The sequence below is a fragment of the Pongo pygmaeus genome, chromosome 14 (genome assembly GCF_028885625.2).
Source record: "Pongo pygmaeus isolate AG05252 chromosome 14, NHGRI_mPonPyg2-v2.0_pri, whole genome shotgun sequence".
Classification (NCBI taxonomy): Eukaryota; Metazoa; Chordata; class Mammalia; order Primates; family Hominidae; genus Pongo; species Pongo pygmaeus.
In genome coordinates this window covers 47,615,670-47,640,706 of record NC_072387.2, presented here as the reverse complement: position 1 = coordinate 47,640,706, position 25,037 = coordinate 47,615,670, and the positions used below count along the sequence as shown (strand labels likewise).

At 38.2% G+C, this 25,037-nt stretch overlaps 1 long non-coding RNA gene across 2 annotated transcripts in view; it reads right to left on the bottom strand.

The window, feature by feature from the left end:
* Positions 1–2,529: 2,529 nt before the first annotated feature.
* LOC134738053 (uncharacterized) overlaps positions 2,530–25,037 on the bottom strand; it is a 39,394-nt gene continuing 16,886 nt past the window's right edge. Inside the window, exons 3-6 of one of the 2 annotated variants that reach the window (XR_010123545.1) lie at positions 12,892–13,015; positions 11,721–11,809; positions 8,992–9,119; positions 2,530–5,444 (exon numbers count right to left, since the gene is read on the bottom strand). This is a non-coding gene — a long non-coding RNA (uncharacterized LOC134738053). The remainder of the gene's footprint in view (positions 5,445–8,991; positions 9,120–11,720; positions 11,810–12,891; positions 13,016–25,037) is intronic. The other variant, XR_010123546.1, reaches the window with a different exon arrangement.

Here is a 25,037-nt window from a genome sequence, read left to right as displayed (position 1 = left end):
CTATCGTAGAGTCTGTGAAGGCCCAGAGCGCTGGGAGCCCACGGTATTTATTGGTAATCCAACAAAGAAACAGGTGGTGAGAATGTGGAGGTCAAAAGGACATGTTGCATTAAGCACATGATTTACAGCTGTGATGGTTTAGCATTTATATGGAACATGTTCTGCTACTTGAGATAATGGGAATAGGAGCCTAGGAGACTAGGAGGGCCATAAGCAAGGAGCCAGCAAGTCTAGACACATTCCAGAAGACATTATGCAAGCCCTGCTTCAGTTTCCCTCCAAACCCTCAGCTTTTTCCCAACAGATGCATCCCAAATCCCCGTCCTCAGCCCAGACCTTCTTCCTGAGCTCCAGGCTGGGATATACAGCTGCCTGCAAGACATAAAATCTTAAATAAACCACAATCATCTCAAGTTCTAATCATGTCCCAAGTTGAGTTTTTTGCTTTTCTTTCTCCAAACTTCCTGGAACTTATCTCTTTCCTTTTCCAGAAACCCCAGCCAGAATCTAGAATCATTCTAAACTCTTTAGTGTTCATCGCTTTACTCATTCATCGCTTTACTTATGGATTCTATAGTTATAATGCTATCCATTTCTAGCTCCTCCTTTACACCCCACTGACTTAGCTCATATTCTTTTTATACCTGGCTCTAACTACTTCAGTGATTTGAAGAATCCCTGCCATTGGTCATCTGTGCCCTTTATCTCCCTTCCCAAACACCCTCCCCACAGTGATCAATCTGACCTTTCCAGAGTGTCATTTATAAAATGACATAAAGGTACATTTACTTTGATGTTTTAACCCTGTTTAACACCTGTCAATGTCTCCCCACTTCAGAAGTCCCTAAACATGAGTTTAGGGATTACTGCTGGGCTGTGTTCAGTAAGCTGATTAGAGGGGTGACATAGAGGAGAAGAACAAATATGTATTTTTCAAAAGCTCCCACTATAGGATTCTAATATACAGCCAAGTTTGAAATTCTCAGGGCAAAAGGCCAAACCAAAATCACATATGCAAAGGAGATTAATCACTCTGGATGATCCATTCGTACTAATTGGGATGTGAGCCAAGTGGTATCCTGTATTTCTCAGGACTGTTGAGAACCTCTGACCAAGAGGTCCAAGTCAAAACTCAACAGGTACAGAGGGCTCCCTATCATCTGGTCCCTGACCCAATGTGCTGCGTAATCCCCTGCCCTCTCCAAGCATCCTGTGTTCCAACCATATGAAGCTATTAAAACTCCTGGCTGGGCGCAGTGGCTCACGCCTGTAATCCCAGAACTTTGGGAGGCTGAGGTGGGCGGAGCACAAGGTTAGGGAGCTCGAGACCAGCCTGGCCAACATGGCAAAACCCTGTCTCTAATAAAAATACAAAAATTAGCCGGTTGTGGTGGCAGGCGCCTATAATCCCAGCTACTTAGGAGTCTGAGGCAAGAGAATCACTTGAACCTGGGAGGTGGAGGTTGCAGTGAGCCAAGATCGCACCATTGCATTCTATCCTGGGTGACAAGAGCAAGACTCTGTCTCAAAAAAAAAAAGAAAAAAGAAAAAAGAAAAAAAAATCCCTAAGCTTATCATGCTATTTTGTACTGGCTGGAAAATTCCTACTCATTCTTTAGACCACTTTGAAGCTTCTTTGCTACACATTCCTAGGCTCAGGAAATAAAAGCAAATAACTTCTCATTTATGCCCATATTATTCCTTGGACATGTTTCCATGCACTTGCAACTGCATTTTAACTCTGTGTACATTATCCATTAGCCTGTGATAGCCTTAAAGACAGAGAGAACATCTTAGACATTTTTGAGCCTCTATAACCTGAAACAATACCTGACCCATAAATATTCAATCTCTTGAATGTATGTATTCCTCCAAAGAAGATCTCCCCAAACGATTAAATGCTCAAATGTTAGAAAATGGGCTAAATGACAAGGATTAGTCAGTCTTTGATCTAAATTAATTCAATAAGTCAAAAGCTTGATTAGTATCATCTACTAGTTCTTCTAGTCCCTAATCCTTTTTCTTCACTCTGATGTGCTAATTCATGGGCCATTTGGTGAAGGGCACAGATATTTATCTGGTGAGACTCTGGAAAGACCAGTGTTTGCAGTGTTTATTTTTTCAGGGACAAAATGAAATAAACTATCTGAATGAGTTCCATCAAGGATCAACTATTATCTGTTGTGGAACCTATTGTATGCCAGGCATTATATTTGGCATTGAACATGCAAAGATGACACAAACATAACAGAATTATGCCCCCAAAATCTATTAGGGTCCTAAAGAGATATTTGATTAATTCTGCCTGAAAGACTGTGCATGATCTATGAATTCATGAAATGTTAGTTTGTGAAAGCCAAAAGGTGACATCTTAGATAATAAATGGCTATTGTTCACAACATTTATACAAACAAGATGACAATAATGCATTTGTTAATTGTACTCTATTTATGGACAGGAGCCCAAGCTGTAGATGGCAATAGTGGCTATTGCAGAAGGCAATGATGAAGTAATCAGCAGAACCAGACCTATGTGAAGTTATTTATTGAGAGGTTTAATCATTTGTTATATCAGGGAAAGCCTTATGCCTTAATTACAGTGATAATAGAAAAAAGTATTGACTAGGCCTGGATTTCTGTCATGAAAGTAGAGATTACACGGTACCTTCTTTATCAGTAGACCTTGTTGACTTTAAGAAAGGCAGACTTTTCTTCAATCTTAGTTTTATGGAAAAATGAAAACTTATTTAATAAAATTTTTATAAAAAAGGGAACCAAAACCTCAGAGATATAAATAAACGATTCAGAGTCACACACTGGCAGTCAATTTCACTTAGACCCTAAGCCCACCCTCTTTTCACCACATCCAATATTGGATTACCATCAACAATTGACTGGATACAAGTGTAGAGTGTTACTGAATTCCCTCAACTGACTGATCTGTTCTGTTCTAAATATGCTGTGGTGCAGCAAATGGCACACCAATCGAGTATAGTAATGAATGCTACATGTAAAACGGGTGCATTGCATTCACACCTTTACTGTCTGAGCTTCATACTAGACATAAAATATGAATAACTTGGGAAGAATAGTAATTTAAGGATGTCAGGAAAGGAGAGCTATGGTTTAAAATTTCACCCAGCTTCAAGAGTAGACAAGCAAATAAAATTTCCCATTGTGATTTCTGTCTTCACGTGGTGGAGCCTGTGACTTGAAAGGTGGAGAAAACATCAAGAAATTTGGTTATAAACTATTAGGCACGTATCAGCCAGTAGTGGGAATTGCCAGGCTCTAGAGACAGACAGGCCTTGGCTGAAACCCAGCTCAGTCACTTTCTACCTTTGTAATACTGGCACTCAGTTGCCTATATAAATGATAATACTAATAGCTGCCTTGGAGGGTGGCTGTTAGGAATAAACAAAATAATGTACCAAGAGGAGCCTGGCATGAAATTTGTAGTGAGGCTCCCATCTTTCTCCTTTCTTTTGTGAGGTCCAGACTATTTGTCAGGTTCAGATTGGCTCCCCAGCCTTTACCCTAAAGCCAAAATGTTAGAATGAAGTGAGTGAGGCAGTCAGCTCAGGCACAAAATTTATGGGGGTGCCAAAATGCAGTAATCAAGATAAATAATATAATGAATTATTTTAACAATCAAAATGCCAGAAAATACCATGATAAATAAAATTTCAGCAGTTTAAGATAGGGTCCAACCCTTCATTTACATGACTTAGCCTCACTTGCCTCACCATCACACTGGCCCTGCCAGATCCTGTCTTTATTTACAAGTTTGATATTTTGTTCTTCATGGGTTTCTCACACTATGATTTTAAAAATCATTTCAGTAAATATTATTTAGATTGATGACTGAGTTTTTTGGTGGGCATTACATTTTATGTCTGAGCCAAGCGTATCACTCACTTCCTCTTAATCTTGAACCTACTTCTTCCTTCTCCCAGGCCCCAGGTCTCAGGAGCCTTTCCTATCTATCCTCCCTCTAGGAAGCTGTCATTCTAGTCTTAGGGCTCCTCAATGCTAGACTTGCTGCAGTGGGAGGCAGTCTATCAAGGGCAGGCACTTTTTGTCTTATGAACCACTTGGAAGATATAAGGATAAGGCAAATGTAAATGGAAGAGGACCATTTTATCTGCTAGGAGACACCCACACAGAGCCAGGAACCATTGAGGTAGAGAGGAGGAAAGTGTGGTGCTGAACAACCTAGCAATTCCAACTCTCACTACCTTGTGTAACCTCGGGAAGTTACTCAAGCACTGCCCTGTGCTAGCTGTGTCATCTTGGGCAAGTTATTTAAGCTTTCTCCTTACTGGTTTTTTCATCTAGGGCAACTTACTTGAGCTCCCTTACTAAAAATTAAAGATAGCTATTGTACCAGCTAGATTGCAGGTAGCTAGTTAGCTTATGCAGGTGTCAGACCTCTGTGTCCCTTTTCCATCTCCTTTTGATGAGAATGGTAAGTCTGCTTACCCTTGTATGTTCACATAAGGAAAAAATTAACCTATTTAAGGCTTGATCCCTGATTTAGCAACAGAGGGGTCCTTTGGGCCTGAACAACTGGCTACTTAGGTTCTAGGGGAAGAGTCTTTCCTGTCTGTTTGCTCCAGCCACTTGTGAGAGTCTTGCCCTTGACACAGCACTGCTCCTCTGTGCTCAGCTCTGTGCAGACTAGAAATCCTGCCCTATAGCTTTTCTATTCTCCACCATTGAAGGATCTTTGAATCCAAGTGCAGTTGTATTAGTTGTGTGTTTACTATGTGCATAGTACTAGGTGAGGCATTTGAATGACATCAAAATTCTATTCTCTGCTATTTTACAAATTTGATAAAAGTTAAGGCTTACAGAAGCAACTGAGAATAATAAACATATTAAGGTCGAAACTAAGGAATAAATAATAAGAACGGAGAAAAGAAGAGAGACATTTTCAAGAAAGATTTCAAAAGCTATTAAAAAATAGTCATGGTCTTGATAGTTCATGACATATCAAATGTCCCAAGAGGACTTTCATTTAAAATTTGCCTTTCATATTTTTCTAAATGGGAAAAGTAGTGTTCATTTTCTTTTTGTGATAATTATAAGCTCTTGTTTCTACATAAATATTCATAGGTCTGATATGTCCAAATGAGGCAGGTAATGATCTTTATGTGTATTTTTTTCAAATTCATTTAAGATTGACTTTAAATATGATTTCTAGCCGTTTCTTTAGAGTCAGCTGCTTTATTGATGATCTGAAACCTCTTTGTCTTCCTTTTCTCCAGTAGAGTCATCCATCATCAGCCCTATTAAGGGCCTGAGAAGCTGAAGACATTCTAGCCCATTTTTTTTGTCCACAGTAAACTTGTCTTCTGCCTTGTGGAGTTATGCTCTAGAGGATCCTCTGCATTACAGACTGAAAGGTCCATGTTAAACTGGGAGACAGGGCACAAAGTTGTCCTGAAAATAGTCATTAGCAGCCATAAGTTAAGGAGGATATAAAACATCGTCAGAGCTAAAAGTTGATAAGGTTGATGTTTATTGAGTTATTTCCTACAGAAAGGACAGGAACTTTTTCTAAGCCTGTGACTGACAGAGGTGTTTTATATTTTCAGCTTTGACTACCTGCCATTGCTAATAATAGCTTACTATTTGGTAAGTAGCTTACTATTTGGTAAGTAGCTTACTAGCTTGCCAGTAGTGATAGTTTACTAACTTGGTAAGATCATGTCACATAATGTATCAACTGATCATAGAAACTTTTTCCTAGTTCAGATCATTCTTACCTATCATCTTTTCCTATCTTTCATACATGCTCAACCTCTTCTTCATGCCAACCAACCTTACCATTCCTACCTCTTCCCTACCCAGTAAGTTTTCTGCTCAAAATTTTTAGCCATATCTGCATTGCTTTTCCTAACACTATACATTCCTTGCTAGTCATATGCACTTCTGTAATCCCCAATCCTTAGTAACTTCTGCTCTTCATGTTCTCTGGGCCACGAACCATGGTGAGAGAAAGCAAGGAAAATAAGAACTCTTGACACATTCAGTATTCTTGCTCTCTGATTTCAGTTGGCAATCACTTCACTCGTGTTGTATTTTCTAGTATGCTCTGTGTTAACAGCTGTTCAAATCCTCTTTACTTTCTCTTACACCCAACTACTTTTCTCACTTAGTAGATGTATTATAGGTCAAAGTTATTTTGCAAGTGTTCTCTTACCTACCATTCCTCCACTGAAAAGTCTCTTTTTTGTTGTTTTCATTCTCCATTCTCCAAACTTCTCTTTTAGTTTTGTTCCCATTCTTTAAATCATTTGATTAAAAATAAGTTTTTAGGTTTAATTTATATTCAGTAAAAAATGCTCATTCAAGTATACCATTCAGAGAGCTTTAACAGATGTATATACCCATGAAAAATCACCAAAATAAAAATAATTTTTCCACAGCATGAAAAAAGTTGACACATACCACTCACTCATGGTTAATTTCTAACACCCATGATAATTCCAACACTGATCTGCTGTATCACGACAGATTAGTTTTGCCTTTCTAGAATTTCATATGAATGAAATCATATGGCATGTACTCTTTTATTTCTGGCTTCTTGTAATTAGCATAATATGTTTCATGCTCATTCATGTTGGATATATCAGTGATTTTTATACATAAAGTTTTGTTTGAACACAACCACATCTATTCATTTACATATTGTCTATGGCTGCTTTCATGCTATAACAGCAGAGTTGAGTAGTTGTGATAGAAAACATATAATCTACAAAGCCTAAAATATTTACTATCTGCCCTTTAAAAAAAAGTTGACAACTTCTTATCACAGTGGTTTTGTTGCATAGAAGATTTTATATTTTTAAGGTATTCTTTTTAATTTCTATAGGATCTGTAGTGTAGGATCTAATGCCTATAGGATCTATAGTGTCTGAATTATGACAGGTGTTAGAGATTAACCATAAGTGGTATGTATCAACTTTTTTCATGTTATGGAAAAATTATCTTTATTTGGGTGGTAGTTTCATGGGTTTACACATCTGTCAAATCTCAGATAATGAGAAACCATTTCCATTCCCGATGTTTTGGTAATTTGTTTTTTTTCTTGATCAGTATAGCTACAGAATTATCCATTTCTTTGATCTTTTGTAATATCTAGCTTTTGGTTTCATTAATTTTGTATGTTTTCTAGTTAATTGATTTCCATTTGTTTATTATTTTATTCACTGATCTTTGATTTAATTTGCTCTCCTTTTTATTCTTAAAGTAGGATCATAGGCCATCGATTTTTTGTTTCAAGTGAAAGCAAGTTTATTAAGAAGGTAAAGGAAGAGAGAATGGCTGCTCCATAGGCAGAGCAATGGCTTGAGCTGCTTGGGTAATGATACTTATTGTTACTTCTTGATTATATACTAAACAAGGGGTAGATGAATGAGTTTTCTGAGAAAGGGGTGGGCAATTTTTGGAATTGAGGGTTCCTCCCCTTTTTAGACCATATATGGTAACTTCCTGATGTTGCCATGGCATCTGTAAACTGTCATGACACTAATGGGAGTGTCTTTTAGCATGTTAATGCATCATAATTAGCATATAATGAGCAGTGAGGACAACTAGAGGTCACTTTTGTTGCCATCTTGGTTTTGGTGGGTTTTGGCTGGCTTCTTTACCACATGCTGTTTTATCAGCAAGGTCTTTGTGACCTGTATCTTGTGCCGAACTCCTGTCTCATCCTGTGACTTAGAATGCCTAACCTCCTGGGAATAAAGCCCAGTAGCTCTCAGCCTAACCTCATTTTACCCAGCCCTTATTAAAAATGGAGTCACTCTGGTTCAAACATCTCCAACATACCCCCCCACCCCCACTCCCCTTTATAAAAGAACCCTTAATCCTAAGGGCTGTAGAGGGATGAAGATCCATCTCCAGTAACTTCTTCAGACTGAATAGGGGTGATAATATTCCTGCCTAACTATTAGGGTCTCTTGTATTTGGGGTAGAGAGGAAGCTTAGTCAGAAAGTGTCAGTATGTTGCGGGCCATTAATAACTCTTGAGTTCTGACAAAATGTGATATCTGGAAGATTAATGAGTGTTCAATTTAAGAAAACATTCAGTAAGTTTATCCTGCATTCCTACACAAAAAGTACAATAGCAATATTCCACAACATTAAAGAAAAATAAGCAAAATTATCATAAGTAAACTAAATAAAAAGGCTCTCCAGGACCTGGGCAACTGCTGGAACCAAGCTGCTATGGGGTTGCTGGCTGATTCTAATACATATCCAGAATTAGAATACTGATCCAGATTTTTACATTATCCATCCCTCTTGTTTTTTCTGAGCTGCAGCCAGAGATCACTGGTTGGTTCACAGGAACAAGTTTAAATTGCAGAAAAGAAGAAAACTTAAAAACAACTGAGACTAGAATCTAATAACAAGTATATCATAGTTCCTGAAATATAATTTTTCTCTTGCCAGTTTCCCATTTTTACTAAACAGAAATCATGGTAAGACTTATTTGCTTTATTATACTTGGCCTGATTATTCGTATAAAGTGAAGCAAGAATAATTATTTTTCACATAGGCTTTTTAAATTGGCTTTGATGAAACTTTGCTCCATAAAAGGAATCTCAGATAAGACTTTTTTAAGGCCAAGCTCAGCCAACAGTTTTTACCCTCAAATACCTATGAGTTGGGTAAATTCCTCTCCCCTTGATGTCCCAAGATAACTTGGGGCCCCTGGGCCTGTTAGAAAGTGACATTCTTTACTTACCACAGGTCAGAAACCCTGCACAGGGACTGTGTAAATAAGGTATGAGGCTAGTTTTTCCAAGGGGCTTTTATTGGCTTTATAAGTCAAGTTTGATTCCTTAAAGGAAAGCATACCATTCCAGTCAAAGTCTTGGTAAAATAACCAGTTTCTCCAATTGTGTCCTGTTACAAAATAAAACAGATTCTTATTGCACTTATGCAAATAACTAAATTGCCATAAGTTAAGAATACTCACAACTAGTTTCCAAATTCTGGAGAAATCAGGTAGAGAGAAACAAATGTGCTCCAAATTTTGTTTACAGGAGTATATCTTACTCAATTGTGAAAAGCTACAAGTAGCTTAAAAAAAAGTTTTTCTTGATTCTGAAAAACAAAACAGGATCAGCAACATTTTAAGCAAAGTCAAAAAGGTTACTTCAGTCTTCCATTAGTTCAGTCCATGCAGTTAACTTCTGTCCTGCTTGATATTCACAAACATTTCAGCTGTCAATGAGTCCTGAAAGTTTTTCTTCTATTCTGATGTCACAATCTCAAAACTTATTAGAAACTTGCATTCAAGAGCACCTGTCTAAGTCCTATATCTGGTTATAAACCACCTTTTGAAGAGGATCAAAACAAGAAAACTGCCTGTGGATGACAGAAGTCTTAGGAGAGCCACTGTTAAAGCCACAGTTGAAAAGGAAATTTTAGTTACTTCTGTGGCATACAACAATTTTACATAACGATTATAACCATTAATTACATAACAATTATAACCATTAATAACATACCCTAAGTCATATTAGAAGTATTAGGAATTTTCCATAATTTTGGAACACATTCCAATAACATATTTATGCAAATATAGCCCAAAGAAAGCCAAACACTATTTCACATTTGACAATGCTTTCTGTATGGACTCTACACCAAATAAGCCAAATTTCACCTTTACATTAGTGTACTCTTAATGATAAACCCAATTCTTAATAAAACCTTATAGACAAATTTACTCAATTTTAATCCGTTTGACCATAAGGTAAGATTCTTATAAACTTGTAATTAAATATCCTCACCTCCCCAGCAAAGTGGATCATAAAACTTTTATTAATATAACTCTTTACAATTTTTGGGAAAGAGCAGATCAGTGCTCTAAGAAAAACCTGTTGTGCTTTTATTCCAATGTTCAATTTACATAAAAACTGAGTACCCCTTTAGCCAATATGTTCACACACAGAATTTCTTTCATGAGATTACTTTTTACAAGCCTTCCACAACTTGTTCAAACCTTCAGCTTTATCTTATCTAACTTATAACAATCCTTTAGCCCTTTAATCTAGGCAGAAAAAAATCCACATTCCCATGATTTCTTATCTTTTACCAAAAACACATTTCACTTCCTTTACATACCTTGCATGTAAAACAGTTTTTATTCCCCAAAGATTACTAAATCATGTGAACTAAAAGGCATTACAGATTTTATTTTTCTGATAAAATATTTGATTCAAGCTCTTATTTTTTTAAACCAATTAATCAAAGCCCTTTCATATCAAACACAACATATATAAATATACAGACAGACAGAAGATCCAGTAGTTGTAAGATTTTTCATCTGCCAGTTTCCTAATTGGATTACTGGCTTCAGGGTGAAGCCCTTGGAGGAAGAGGGCCAGGAAGGCATGCAGTTTCAACAGCCTGATAAGCAGGCACAGGTGGAAGGCAAAGTAGATCCTCCAAAATTAAGGGTCCCATTTTATACTAGATCCTGCCCCCTACTGCAAAAAAAAAGGGGGAGAGGGAATCAGCCCATTTCCCATGGGAGTCTTATCTCTCAGTGGGAGATAAGAAGGTATTTCCATACCTTCAATGTGGCCAAGAGCATGCTTCTCTAATCCAAACATGCAAACAGCTAAGTATTCACCCATAACTGCCATCAGCCATTCCTAAAAGTATATTTCCTACCTAGTTATTATACACCAAAAGTCCCTCATAATGCGAAGTAATTTCTGATACCACCAAAAGTAAAAAACGTCAGATAATGCAATGCAAAACAGAACAAAGTCTTAGATTTTGAGCGGCATCTATCCATTTTCAATTCCTGGGGTTCAAAGAGGAAAACAGAGGTTTTGCCCAAAACCGGGTCCCTGGAACCTCCTGTTTTTCCCAAGAAGTCCCAGGCTATTACAGCTTGAATTAAGCTGACTGTTAACTATAGTGCTCTTAAAAAAAATCCTTGAAAATGTCTTATTACCTGACTTTGGCCACGCCAGACCACCAATATTTCTGGCTTTTGAACTTTACCAAAGGTAAACTTCCAGGTGCTCAAGGAAAGGAAAATTTCCCAGAGAATCTGGAAAGGAATTTCTCTGGGTACCAGAAAGGACTCATTCTCTAAGCCAGGACTTGAACTCTGCAGCTGGACCACCATTGTGAAAAGACAAAGCCTTAGCTACTGAGCCACAGCACTGCGCAGTATCCATTATCCTTCCCGGAAGGAACCTAGATCAGCCAATTTTGAGCTTGCAAAGGCTTTTAACTGTTCAAGATTATTTTTAGGGCTATTACATGAATCCCCAAACTCCTGTCTGCTGGATAGTGGAAACCAGGGGAAAATATGACCGCATGATTACAAGGTCAATGTCCCAAAGACATAAAACAAGACGAAAGGGAAACGTCATCCAGTTTTTTTTTTTCTTTTCAGGGACTTGCATCAAAGTTTATAATTGACCAGTTCGCTGGGCCATCTTGAACAGTGGGCTTACAGGTGTCCTAGGGCTGCATTCCATCCTAAAGTACCCCTCTTTATGAAAGAATAATACAGAAAGACCCACAAAGCACACCAGATTTGCTACAGTTTAAGACTAGCCTCACAAATTCTTTTCTCATTAATCAAAACTTTACCCGAGATAAACAGTGATTTTTACCGTTCATTCAACCTGTTTGCAGAGAGAGAGAGAGACCAGAAGTCTGACTGATAAAAATTCTTACCCTTTTGCCAGCATTCTAGGCTTCTGGGTTCCCTTTTCCTAAGTGGCCCTAGTAACCCAGCTCACTGCACCATAGCAGTGGGGGCCAAGCTGCAACACAAAAGAAAATTATCTTTTTCCATTCTGGCCAGAGCAAAATACGTGTGACATAACATAGACATTAACCACTCTGCTTAGCACCCAATATCACACTGGCAAGGCTCAAACTTGCCCCTGGTTGGGCTGGGTCATCATCAATCCAACCTCCGACAAGGAGTTTCAACATGTGGTCTCTGGGCAAGATGGTCACCCTGAGTAATAGAAAATATAAGAAAGGGGGCCAGGCATGGTGGCTCACGCCTGTAATCCCAGCACTTTGGGAGGCCGAGGTGGGCAGATTACAAGGTCAGGAGCTCGAGACCAGCCTGACCAACATGGTGAAATCCCATCTCTGCTAAAAACACAAAAATTAGCTGGGCATGGTGGTGCGCACCTGTAATCCCAGCTACTCAGGAGGCTGAGGCAGGAGAATCGCTTGAACCCAGGAGGCAGAGGTTGCGGTGAGCCAAGATCGCGCCACTGCACTCCAGCCTGGGCAACAGCGAGCTCCATCTCAAAAAAAAAAAAAAAAAAAAAAGGAAGAAAGAAAAAAGAAAGGGAAAGGAGAGAAAGAGAGAAAAGCATTGCCTGTGGTAGGCTGGCGACAGCGAAGAGCTCAGGGAGGCCAGAGAAAGACCCACCCATCCCAGCAACACTGAATCAAAAGTTCAGGTGGCTGCTTGTCAGTCAAGAAGGGATCTTTTTTAGCAGTCCCTTTAGCTCTTAAGTGTCCCTGTTTGGGGAGGAAGAAGCTCCCCATGTCCCATGATCCTGTACATGCCTAATTATGTCACCCATAGCCATCAGCAAAGAGTGCAAGGCAGATTAATCCAAAGAGAATGGCAGTTAACACCCCATAGTACCAAATCCGTTCTTAGCCAAGAGGAACTTTACTGGGAGGGGCCTCAAACCCCCTAAATCTTAGAAGGGACTCTAACCCTGCTAAGTTAGGCCTCAAATCCAACTTCAGTCACGCATCCTTGCCTTTTATTAAGAGAGGCCTTTAACCCACTCCATCTTAGGAGAGATTCTAACTCTCCTAAGTTGGGCCTCTAACTCTATCCTGTTTTTCACCTGGGTACACCACTACTTACCCAAATTTAGCCAGTCCATTTCCTTTGGGTCAGAAGTCTCCTCAGTATCATCCCTTTGGGGTTTGCCAGGAAGATGTTACCAGAAAGGGGTCCTGATCCAGATCCCAAGAGAGGGTTCTCAGTTCTTGTGCAAGAAAGAATTTGAGGCGAGTCCATAGATTAAAGTAAAAACAAGCTTTTTTTTTTCTTTTTTCCTTTTTTTTTTTTTTGAGACTGAGTCTCACTTTGTTGCCAGGCTGGAGTGCAGTGGTGTGATCTCGGCTCGCTGCAACCTCTGTCTCCTGGGTTCAAGGGATTCTCTTGCCTCAGCCTCTTGAGTAGCTGAGACTACAGGCGCATGCAACCACGCCCAGCTAATTTTTGTATTTTTAGTAGAGACAGGGTTTCACCATGTTGGCCAGAATGGTCTCTATCTCTTGACCTCATGATCCGCCCGCCTCGGCCTCCCATAGTGAACAAGCTTAATAAGAAGGTAAAGGAATGGCTACTCCACAGGCAGAGCAGCCGACCATTGATTTTAATTTTTCTTCTTTTCTTGCACAAATATTTATAGCTGTATCTTTCTAAGCCCTGCTTTAATTGCCATTCACATATTTTGAAGTGCTGTATTTTCATTTACTTCATGATATTTTCTTATTCCTGTTGTGACTTTTTTTCTGTGACACATGAGTTATTTACAAATGCTATATTTACTTTCCAAATATTTGGTAATTTTTCAGATGTTATTTTGTTATTGACTTCTAACCTAATTCTAATTAGATTACAAGCATATTCTGTATGCTTTCAAATATTTTAAATTTATTGAGACTTGTATTATGTCTCAGCATGTGCTCTATCTTAATGACTATTCCATATGCATTTGAAAAGAATATGTATCCTGCAGTTTTTTTGGACACAATGTTCTATAGATATCATTTTGGTCAAGCTTGATAATATTGTTCAGATCACTTACATATTTATTAAGTTTTCTTTTTGTCTGGTTGTTTTATAGATTGCTGAGAGATGGGTGCTTAAATTTCCAACTATGAGTATGGATTTGATTTTTCTTTTATTTGTCATTTTTCCCTTTAATGTATTTCTGAAGCATTATTAGTTATATACACATTTTGATTCTTAGGTCCTAACACTTGATCCTTTTATCATTATAAGCTTTCTCTCTTTATCTCTGATAATATTTCTTGTTCTGTAGTCTACTTTGATAATACAATTACTTCAGCTTTCTTCTAACTACTTTTGTAATAGCATATATCTTTACATCATTTTATGTTGAACTATCTTTTCTTTATATATAAAGTTCATCTTTTGATACTGAATATAATTAATTTGCTCTTTCACTTTTATCCAGTCTGACAGTCACTAATTTTTAATTAGGGTATTTAAACCACTTACATTTAATGTCATATTTAATATGACTGGGTTTAAGTCTAACATAATGCTGTTTTCTATTTGCCCTATCTGTTCTTTTTCCTTTTCCCCCTCTTTCCCAGTCTTCTTTTGGAATTGACGATTTGTGCAGCATTTTACCTTCTTCCACTGATTTATTACAAATACATTTTATTTCATTTTCAAATGGCTGCACTAGAATTTAAAATATTACTCTGTAAGTTGTCAGGATCTACTTTCAAATAATATACCTCTTCTCATATCCTTAAAACATGTTTTCATTTCACCATATCATCTTTTGTGATATTTTTGTGATATTTGTTACATCTACATATTATATAAATACATCAATACATTGTTTAAGTATTGCTTTAAACAATACTTAAAACTTTAGAAGAAGTTTTTTATTTTTATTCATTTTATTTTTTATTTTAGATTCAGGGGAAATATGTACAGATCTGTTACCTGGACAAATTGTATGATGCCGAGGTTTGGGCATCCCATCACCCAAGTAGTGAACATAGTTCTTGATAGGTACTTCTTCAACACTTGTCCCCCTCACTTCCTCCAACTTTTGGAATCCCCAGAGTTTATTGTTCCCATCTTTGTGAACCCAATGTTTGGTTCCCACTCATAAGTGAGAACATGTGGCATTTGTTTTTCTATTGCTGTGTTAATTTACTTAGGGTGATGGCCTCCAGCTATATCCATGTGGCTGCAAAGGACATGACTTCATGAGGTTTTATGGCTGCATAGTATTCCATGGTATATATATATATATATATATATATATATATATACACCACATTTTCTTTATCTAATCCACAATTGATGAGCACCTGAGTTGATTCCAGGTCTTTGCTATTGTAAACAGTGCTGTGATAAACATTCAAATGCAGGTTTCTTTTTGGTAGAACACTTTCTTTTCCTTTGGGCATATACCCAGTAATGAGATTGCTAGGTAATAGAAATGGTAATTCTATTTCCAGTTCTTTGAGAAATATCTAAAGTGCTTTCTATAGGAGATGAACAAATTTTCATTCCCATCAACAGTGTATAAGCATTCTCTTTTCTCTGCAACGCTGCCAACATCTGTTATTTCTTTGACTTTTTAATAATAGCCTTCTGACTGGTCTGAGATGGTATTCCATTGTGGTTCTGATTTCCATTTCTCTGATGATTAGTGATGCTGAGCTTTTTTTCATGTTTTTTGGCCACTTGTATGCCTTCTTTTGAGAAGTGTCTGTTCATATCTTTTGCCCACTTTTTAATGGGGTTATTTGGTTTTTACTTGTTTAGTTGTTTAACTTCCTTACAGATTCTGGGTATTAGTCTTTTGTCAGGTACATCATTTGTGAATATTTTCTCCTATTCTGTAGATTGTCTGTTTACTCAATTGATAGTTTATTTGCTGTGCAGTAGCTCTTTAGCTTAATTAAGTCTCACTTGTCAATTTTTGTTTTGCAATTGCTTTCAAGGACTTAGTCATACATTATTTGCCTAAGTCAGAAGAGTATTTCTTAGGTTTTCTTCTAGGATTTTTATAGTTTGAGGCCTTACATTAAAGTCTTCATTCCATCTTGAGGTAATTTTTGTAAATGGTGACAAGTAGGAGTCCAGTTTCATTCTTCTGCAAGTGGTTAGCCAGTTTTCCCAGCACCATTTAATAAATAGGGTGTCCTTTCTCCATTGTTTACTTTTGTCAACTTTGTTCAAAAATCAGCTGATTATAAATGTGTGGCTTTATTTCAGGGGTCCCCTTCTGTTCCATTGGTCTATGTGTCTATATTTGTACCAGTACCATGCTGTTTTGGTTAAGACAGCCTTGTAGTATTGTTTGAAGTTGGGTAATGTGATGCCTCTGGTTTTATTTTTTTTTGCTTAAAATTGCTTTGGCTATTCAGGCTCTTTTTCAGTTCCATATAAATTTTAGAATAGTTTTCTAATTCTGTGAAGGATTGTCTTGGTAATTTGATAGAAATAGCTTTGAATCTGGAGATTCCATTGTATAGTATGGACATTTTAACAATATTGATGTTTTCGACCCATGAGCATGGGATGCTTTCCCATTTGTTTGTGTCATATATGATGTCTTTCAGCAGTGTTTACAGTTCTCCTCATAGAGAGCTTTCACCTCTGTGGTTCGATGTATTCTTAGGTGTTTTATTTTTGTGTGTGTGGCTATTGTAAATGGGATTGCGTTCTTGATTTGACTCTCAGCTTGAATGTTATTATATGTAGAAATTCCAGTAGTTTTAGTACGTTGATTTTGTATCCTGAGGTTCTACTAAAGTCATTTATCAGGAAGAGGAGTATTTGGTGGAATCTTTAGGGTTTTCTAGGTATAGAATCATATCATCAATGAAGAGAGATAATTTGACTTTCCCTTGGATGCCTTTTATTTTTCTCTCTTGCCTGATTCCTCTGGCTGGGACCTCCAGTACTATGTTGAATAAGAGTGGTGAGAGTGGACATTCTTGTCTTATATCAGTTCTTAGGGGGAATGCTTCTAGCTTTTGCCCCTTCAGTATGATGTTGGCCACGAGTTTGTCGCAGATGACTCTTATTGAGGTATCTTCCTTCAATGCTTAGCTTGTTGATAGCTTTTATTGTGAAGGGATGTTGGATTTTATCAAAAGCTTTTTCTGTGTCTATGGAGATGATCATACGGTTTTTATTTTTAATTCTACTTGATGAATCACATTTACTGATTTGCCTATGTTGAACTACCCTTGCATTCTGTGAAAAAAGCCTACTTGATCATGGTAAATTAACTTTTTGATGTGCTGCTGGATTTAGTTTGCTGGTATTTTGTTGAGTATTTTTGTGTCTATGTTCATTGGGGATATTGGCTTGTAGTTTTCCTGTGCCTTTGCAGATTTTTGGCGTAAAGATGACACTGGTTTCATAGAATGAGTTAGAGAAGAGTCTCTCCTCCTCAATTTTTTTGAAATAGGTTCAGTAGGACTGGTACCAGCGCATCTTTGTACATCTGGAAGAATTTAGCTGTGACTCTATCTTGTCCAGGGCTTTTTTTGGTTGGTAGGGTTTTTTTTTTTATGATTGTTGATTCAATTTTCGAACTTGATATTTGTCTGCTCAGGGTTTCAATTTCTTCCTGGCTCAATCTTGAGGGGTTGTGTGTTTCCAGAATGTGTCAATTTCCTCTAGATTTTCTAGTCTGTGTGCATAGAGATGTTCTTAGTAGTCTCTGAGGATCTTTTATTTCCGTGAAATTGGCTGTAATGTCATCTTGGTCATTTCTGATTGTGCTTATTTGGATCTTCTCTCTTTTTCCTTGTTAATCTATTTATCAGTCTATTGATTTTGTTTATCTTTTCAAAGAACCAACTTTTTATTTCATTTTTCCTTTGTATGGATTTTGGATCTGAATTTCATTTAGTTCTGCTCTGAGTTATCTTGTTACTTTCTCTAGCTTTGGGTTTAATTTGTTGTTTTTCTGGTTTGTTTAGGTACAAGGTTGTGTTGTTAATTTGGAATCTTTCTATATTCTTGATGCTATAGTGATGCATTTAGTGCTATAAGCTTTCCTGTTAAGACTGCTTTTGCCACATCTTAGAAGTTTTGGTATGTTGTGCCTCTATTTTAATTTGCTTTAAATAATTTTTTGACTTTTGCCTTTATTTTGTTGTGTACCTAAAAGTCATACAGGAGCAAGTTGTTCAGTTTCCACATGTTTATGTGGTTTTGAAAGTTCCTCTTGGTATTGATTTTTATTTTTATTCCACTGTGGTCCAAGAATATGCATAGTATAATTTCATTTTTTAAAATTTGCTGAGACTTCCTTTATGACAGAGCATGTGTTTGGTCAATTTTGGAGTATGTTCCCTGTGTAGATGAGAAGAATGTGTTGGGAGAATGTTCTGTAGATATCTATTATGTCCCATGGGTCAAGTGTCAAATTTAAGTTACAAATTTCTGTTAGTTTTCTGCCTCTATTATCTGTCTAATGCTGTCAGTGGGGTATTGAAGTTCCCCACTATTATTGTGGGGTTGATAGTCTTTTCTTAAGTCTTGAAGTAAATGGTTTATAAATATGGGCACTCCAATGTTGAGTGTGTATACATTAGGATAGTTAAGTCTTCTTCTTGAATTGAACTCTTTATCATTATGTAACGCCCTTTGTCTTTATTTATTTATTTTTTTAACCATTCTTGGTTTAAAGTCTGTTGTATCTGATACAAAATAGCGACACTTGCTCTTTCTGGTGTTCCATTTGCATTTGCATGATAGCTCTTTCTCCATCCCTTCATTTTGAGCTAATGGGCGTCATTACATATGAGATGGGTCTCTTGAAGACAGCAGGAGGATGTCTTCTCTATGTCTTTTAAGAGGAATACTTTGGTTATTTACATTCAAGGTTAATATTGATATGTGAAGTTTTATTCTTGTCATAGCATTAGCTAGTTTCTTTGTAGCCTCCATTGTATAGTTGCCTTATGCACTCTTTGGGCTATGTGCTTGTGTGTGCTTTTGTAGTAGCAAGTATTGTTCTTTCATTTCCACATTTAGAACTCCCTTAAGTATCTGTTGTAGGTCTGGTCTGGTGGTGACAAATTCATATAGCAATTGTCTATCTGGGAAAGACTGTTTCTCTTTCATTCGTGAAGCTTAAATTGGCAGGATATGAAATTCTTTGCTGGCATTTCTTTTCTTTAAGAATGCTAAAAATGGGCCCTCAATCTTTGGCTTTCAAGGTTTCTGCTGAGAAGTATGTTGTTGGTCTGATGGGGTTCCTTTTGTAAGTGACCTGATCCTTTTCTCTAGCTGCCTTTAAGGCTTTTTCTTTTGCATTGACCTGGGATGTTGACGGATGACTGTGTTCCTGGGGATTGTCATCTTGTACAGTATCTCATAGGAATTCTTTGGATTTTTTTTTTTAATTTGCATGTTACCCTCTTTAGCAACATTGGGGAAATTTTCCTGAATTATATCCTCTAATATGTTTTCTAAGTTGCTTACTTTCTCTTCTCCTCTCTCAGGAATGCCAATAAGTTGTAGACTTTGTGGCTTTATATAATCCCATATTTCTTGAAGGCTTGATTTTCTAAATTCTCTTTTTCATATTTTTGTTTGAGTGGGTTGATTTGAAGGACTGGTCTTCAAGCTCTGAAATTCTTTATTCTGCTTGGTCTAGTCTGTTGTTAAGGTTTCCTATTGTATTTTGAAATTCCTATAGGGAAGTTTTCAATTCTAGAAGTTCTGTTTGGTTATTTCTTAATATAGCCACTTTGTCTTTCAAATCTTGGATCATTTTTCTGGCTTCTTTCTGTTCAATTTCAACTTTCTCTTGGATCTCACTGAATTTCTTTTTCATCCATATTGTGAATCCTATATCTATCATCTCACACATTTCATTCAGATTAGGATACATTGCTTGGGAGCTAGTGGAATCCTGTGGAGGTGACAAAACACTGTAGCTTTTTGTATTACCAGAGTTTTTGTGCTGCTTCTTTCTCATCTGAGAGAGATTTTTTTTTTAATTTGCTATTGTTTGGATGGGGCTTCTTGATTTTTTAATTCTTCTTTCCCTTGGGGTTATGGCTGTTATGTATATTGTGTCTAATCAATTGGCTTCACTTCTGGGTGCTTTTAGGTTGCCAAGGACCTGTAAAGGTTCCTTGGTAGCAGATATGTTTATGCAATGACTCTTTCAGATATTGCTTTTTATAATGATGTAAGTTTATTTGGCAGTGTATTTTATGCTGCATTCCAATAGATGGTGCTTAAGAATAAGAGCCAGCAGGTAGGGGAAGGGGTGGAGCCAACAGAAAATTGTGAAAAGTGCCCTCTTCTGGCATGTATTCACCTTCAGAGGGAGATGAGCCACTGGAGAAGCCTGCAAAGCAGAATTTTTCAGTCCATGTTCCCCAGGCCCAAATGGGGAACGTCCCTGCTGAGCCTGCAACTGCACATTGAGAAGGGGGGTGGGAGGCAAGAGATGACCCCCCTCTCCATGTTCATTCCTGGACTTTGGTGGTGTTGCCTTCAGTGGTTGGCACTGCATTCATGTTTCTTTTGACCCATAGGGGGACTTTGGTGGTCTGCATTCTGCCCTCCCTTACAGGCAGTCTGTACCAAGGGTTAGATTTCCAGGGGAATGGGGTCTGCCTCTCTCCTGCTCTTCAGAGGTAGTGGAGCACCATCCCCCAGCTGACCAAGGGAACAAGCTGGGACACCCAGTAATGACACACAGAGACCAGTTCCAGGTCACAAAACTGTTCCTGGCTGCATGTCTTACTACCCAGGAGAAACCTCAGCTTCAGCAACTCTCCTCCTGTTCTAGTTCTGTGATGGGAGAGAGCCTAATTCCAGTGCCTACTGTTGGGGCACTGTCCACACTCATTACTCAATTTTGGCTGTTGGGTCCCTTCCCCTGTCCAGAGCCAGCACTCCAATCTCTGCTCCGAGACTAAAATGCCAGCTGTAACCACCATGGCCAGGTCACCAAGCAATGTCTCTAACGATGATGCCAGCTGTGGGCTTGCAACTGCAGAGGTTGGGCCCCTTTCAGACAAGCAGCATGGGCAAGAATCTGTGAGGAGTGTGGTCCACTTGAGTCTCAGTCTCACTACAGCCTGTAGCAGAGTGCGGGGTATTATCCTACGCAGGCGTAGGAGAACCTGGCTTCCCTTCCTTTCCTTGGCTGGGTGGCAGCTGAAGCCACATCAGCCAAAATTCAAGCCAAAGGTGGGGTAGGGCTCAGCATTACAATCTCAAAATGATACTTTGGGCCTGCAACCAGGTAGGATGAGGCACTGTCTGGGCAAGAAGCATGGACAAGAAGCTGTGGGGAATGCAGCCCAGTTGTGTCTCAGTCTCTCAGTAGCTCATTGCAGAATAGTGAGTATTGTCCAAGATATGCATAGGATGTCCAGGCCTCTCTGTTCCTCTTTGGCTGGGTGGCAGCTGCAACTGCATCAGCACAAACTTGGGCCAAGGGTGGGATGAAGTCCGGCATTAGCCTCTCAAAATAGCACCTTAACCTGGGGCCAGAGTTGTGGCACCATCCAGGCAAGAAGCATGGGCAAAAATCTATGTGGGGTGCAGTTCACTCATGTCTCAGTCTCAGCAGCAGCCCCTTGTAGGGTAGCAAGTATCCTCCTAGGGTTGCACAGGCATGCCTGTTCTCCCCTTTTCCTTACTGGAGCAATGCAGCAGCTGAAGCTCTGTCTGCAGATTCCCAGTATCTATGTTCTGAAAATAGCTGAGGATGCTCCAGGCTCGGATGCCTGTGGGATTCTGTATGGATTCTCTTTATGCAGCAACATCTCTGCAATATTTAGGCAGCTCTGTATGTCAGGCATGAGGCTCTAGTGGGTTGAGTGTTTCTCCTGTAGCAAAGATCATGCAAGCTCATTTCAGAGCTCTGGGGATTTCTCTCTTACTGTCTCCCTGTGTCGAGGAGCCTCTCTTGGTGTTGGCAGTTCCCAGCTGAGGAAGCTGCCTCAAACCCCCTCCTTACTTACTTCTAGCACTTCCTGTCTCTACTCTGGTGAGTCCAAGTGTTGTCTCCTAGATAATCTGCTCAAAATATATATACTTATTATTCTGGTTCTTCACCATGGAGAAGGAACACACTACCTGTGCCTACTCAGCCATCTTGATCCCTCTAACTGAAAAAAACTTTTAATGAAAAAATGTATTTTCCATTTAGCCACAAAATTTACCATTTTGGGTCCTTTTTCTTTTTGTAGAGACAAGTTTTCAAATGATATTATTTTCTTTCAGCCTAAAGATCTTTCTTTAATATTGCTTATAGCATAGGTTTGATGGGAATGAATATTCTCAGCTTTTGTTTGTTTGAAATGTCTTTATTTTCCTTCACTTAAAAAAATGTTTGCTGGATGTAAATTTCTAGGTTGACCAATTTATTTTTCTTTCAGCAAATTTCAGACACTATTATACTGTCTTATGATTTCCAGGGAAGATTCCATTCCTTGCCTCTTCCAGCTATTGGTGGCTGCTGGCATTCCATAGCTTTTCATGGTATGGTCAGGATGACTTCCCTGCTGTCCTGGTTTAGGAAGTGAATATCTTGTAAAGCCATTATTTAGATTACCACAACTACCTATTTATTTTCTTCAAGTAAAATATTTCCTGTCTTTTCAGCTTCACAGAATGTCAGCTGAACACTCAAAACTCAGAAGTTAGAAAACAGCTTCATCTCTAAGGTGATTTATGAGGACAAACAGTAGGAAAGAAAGTTGGAGATAGCTGTGTAAAACATAATGTAGGATACAGAATATATTTGAAGTTGCTTTGAAAATTCAGTGTTTCAACATGAGAAAGGATTCTTGAATACATTTAGATGAGGAGAAAGTAAGAGGTAGCATGAAAATTATACATTCACAAAGAAAAACGCAACACACAAAAAAAGAAGGCAATGCTGAACGTCACCATATGCATCTGGATATCATGGTGAAACGTAGGATACCGCAAAAAGGAACAAATCTAGAAATGGGAAAGAAGAGGGTAAAATAGTGATGGGTGAAGAAAGGCAATAAGAAAGGAAAAAAGAAGAAAGGAACTAGGTTTCAAGAAAGCAGGCTAGGACTAGTGCAGGCTGGTGGGTGGATCCTACACACAAGTCTGAAATAGAATCTAAGTTGATAAATTACTAGAGATCAGTTGACCTGAGAAGTTTAAATTGAATTGATTAAATGATATAGTGAACTATTAAAAGATGTGAAACTCAACAAAGAAACTAAGTTATGATACAAGGTAATGAGATTCATTCACTTAGTCACTCTTGACAAGTATTTACTGACCACCTACTACGTGCCAGGCACTGTAGTACTGAACAAAGCAAACTCATCTTGCCCTCATAAAGTTTATATTCCATTGAGGGAAATAGGTGATACACAAATAAAAAATAAATGAGCAGTGTTAGAAAATTATGAGATAAAACAAAACTAAAGCAGAATAAGAGAAGAGAGAATGACAGGAGTCAAAATTTATTTATCGACAGAGCAAATGTTCAAGGTGCACCTCTTTGAAGAGGTTGTATTTGAGCAGAACCCGAAAGAATACAGCCATCCTCAGTATCTGCAGGGGACTGGTTTTAGGAACTCCCTTAGGCACCAAAATCCATGTCAAGTCTCTGATATAAAACGGCATAGTATTTGCATGTAACCTATGCACATCTCTGATGCTCAAGTCTCTGACATAAAATGGCATAGTATTTGCATATAATCTATGCACATCCTCCTGTATATTTTAATCTTACCTAGATTACTTATACCTAATACAATGCAAATGCTACGTAAATAGTTGCTATATTGTGTTTTTTTATTTGTATCCATTTTTATTGTATTATTTTTTTCCCCCAAATATTTTCAATTTGCAGATACAGAACCCATGAATTTGGAGGGCCACCTGTATGTGGACTGAGTCACAAAGATTTGGAGCAAAGGTGTTCCAGGTAGATAGAAGAGTAGCTAGGTAAATAAATGGTGGTCCTATTTTGAGATGAGGAAAAGAGATCAAATATCTATTTTTCACATGTTATGTTTGACATAATGATTACATGTGCAAGTGGAAATGTCAAGGAGGTAATTGTCTATCCAAGTCCATAACCCTGAAGAGCACTTTGAACCACAAATGTTAGTTTGGGAGTCATTTACATTTGGATGGTAATCTATTTCATCAGACTGATGTGGTGGGATGAGTACAGATAGAGGGCAGGAACAAGCACTGAGTCCTGAGGCACTCCACTATTTAAAAGTCAGGATGAAAGAAGCAACCAAAAACAAAGACACTGGGAAAGATTCTGTGAGGTAAGAAGAAGTCCAAAGAATGTGAAACCCTGGAAGCCATGTGAAAAATGTGTTTCAGGGACATGTAATTTGGAAAACCAGTGTCCTAACTTTATAGTCAATTTTGTAATTTTTACCAGTGAAACTCTCTTATATTCAAAATAATTCTATTCTGAATTATGATGGAGTGCTAGGATGTAGTGGCTTTCAGAAAGGCATGGGAAACGAAAAAGGAGAAGTTGAGGGAAATAGCCAGTATTAGTCCATTCTTACACTGTTATAAAGACATACACAAGACTGGGCAATCTATAAAGGAAAGAGGTTTAATTGACTCACAGTTCCACAAGGCTGGGGAGGCCTCAGGAACCTTAATATCGTGGCATAAGGTGAGAGAGAAGCAAAGACACATCTTACATGGCAGCAGGTGAGAGACAGTGAGTGAGCGAGCGAAGGGGGAAGAGCCCCTTATAAAACCATCAGGTCTCATGAGAACTCACTCACAATCACAAGAACAGCAAGGGAAAAACCACCCCTAAGATCCAATCACTCCCACCATGTCTCTCTCGACACATGGGGATTACAATTGGAGATGAGATTTGGATGGGGACACACAAACCATATCATAACCCAAACAAATGTGCCCAGAAGGGTTCCATTCTAGAAGGGTAATTTCCCCCTTTTGCTTTATTGTGATTGCAAATGAGGTCAAAATCCTTTTGGGGTACATAGGATGATACCTCTCTCCTGTGATTCTGCCACACAAACAGTACCATTATTATCATTTTGATCTCTTCTGGAATTTGTTGGTGCAATGAATAGAACTTTAGTTCTACATGTACACTCTGAAGCTAGATTGCCTGATTTCAAATCCTTGCTCTTCATTTGCTGTTGTGAGACCTTGACCTTAGTCTCTCTGTAGCCCAACTCCTTCATGTGTAAAATGAGAATAATGATGACAACTACTCACAGGAGAATTTCTCTGTG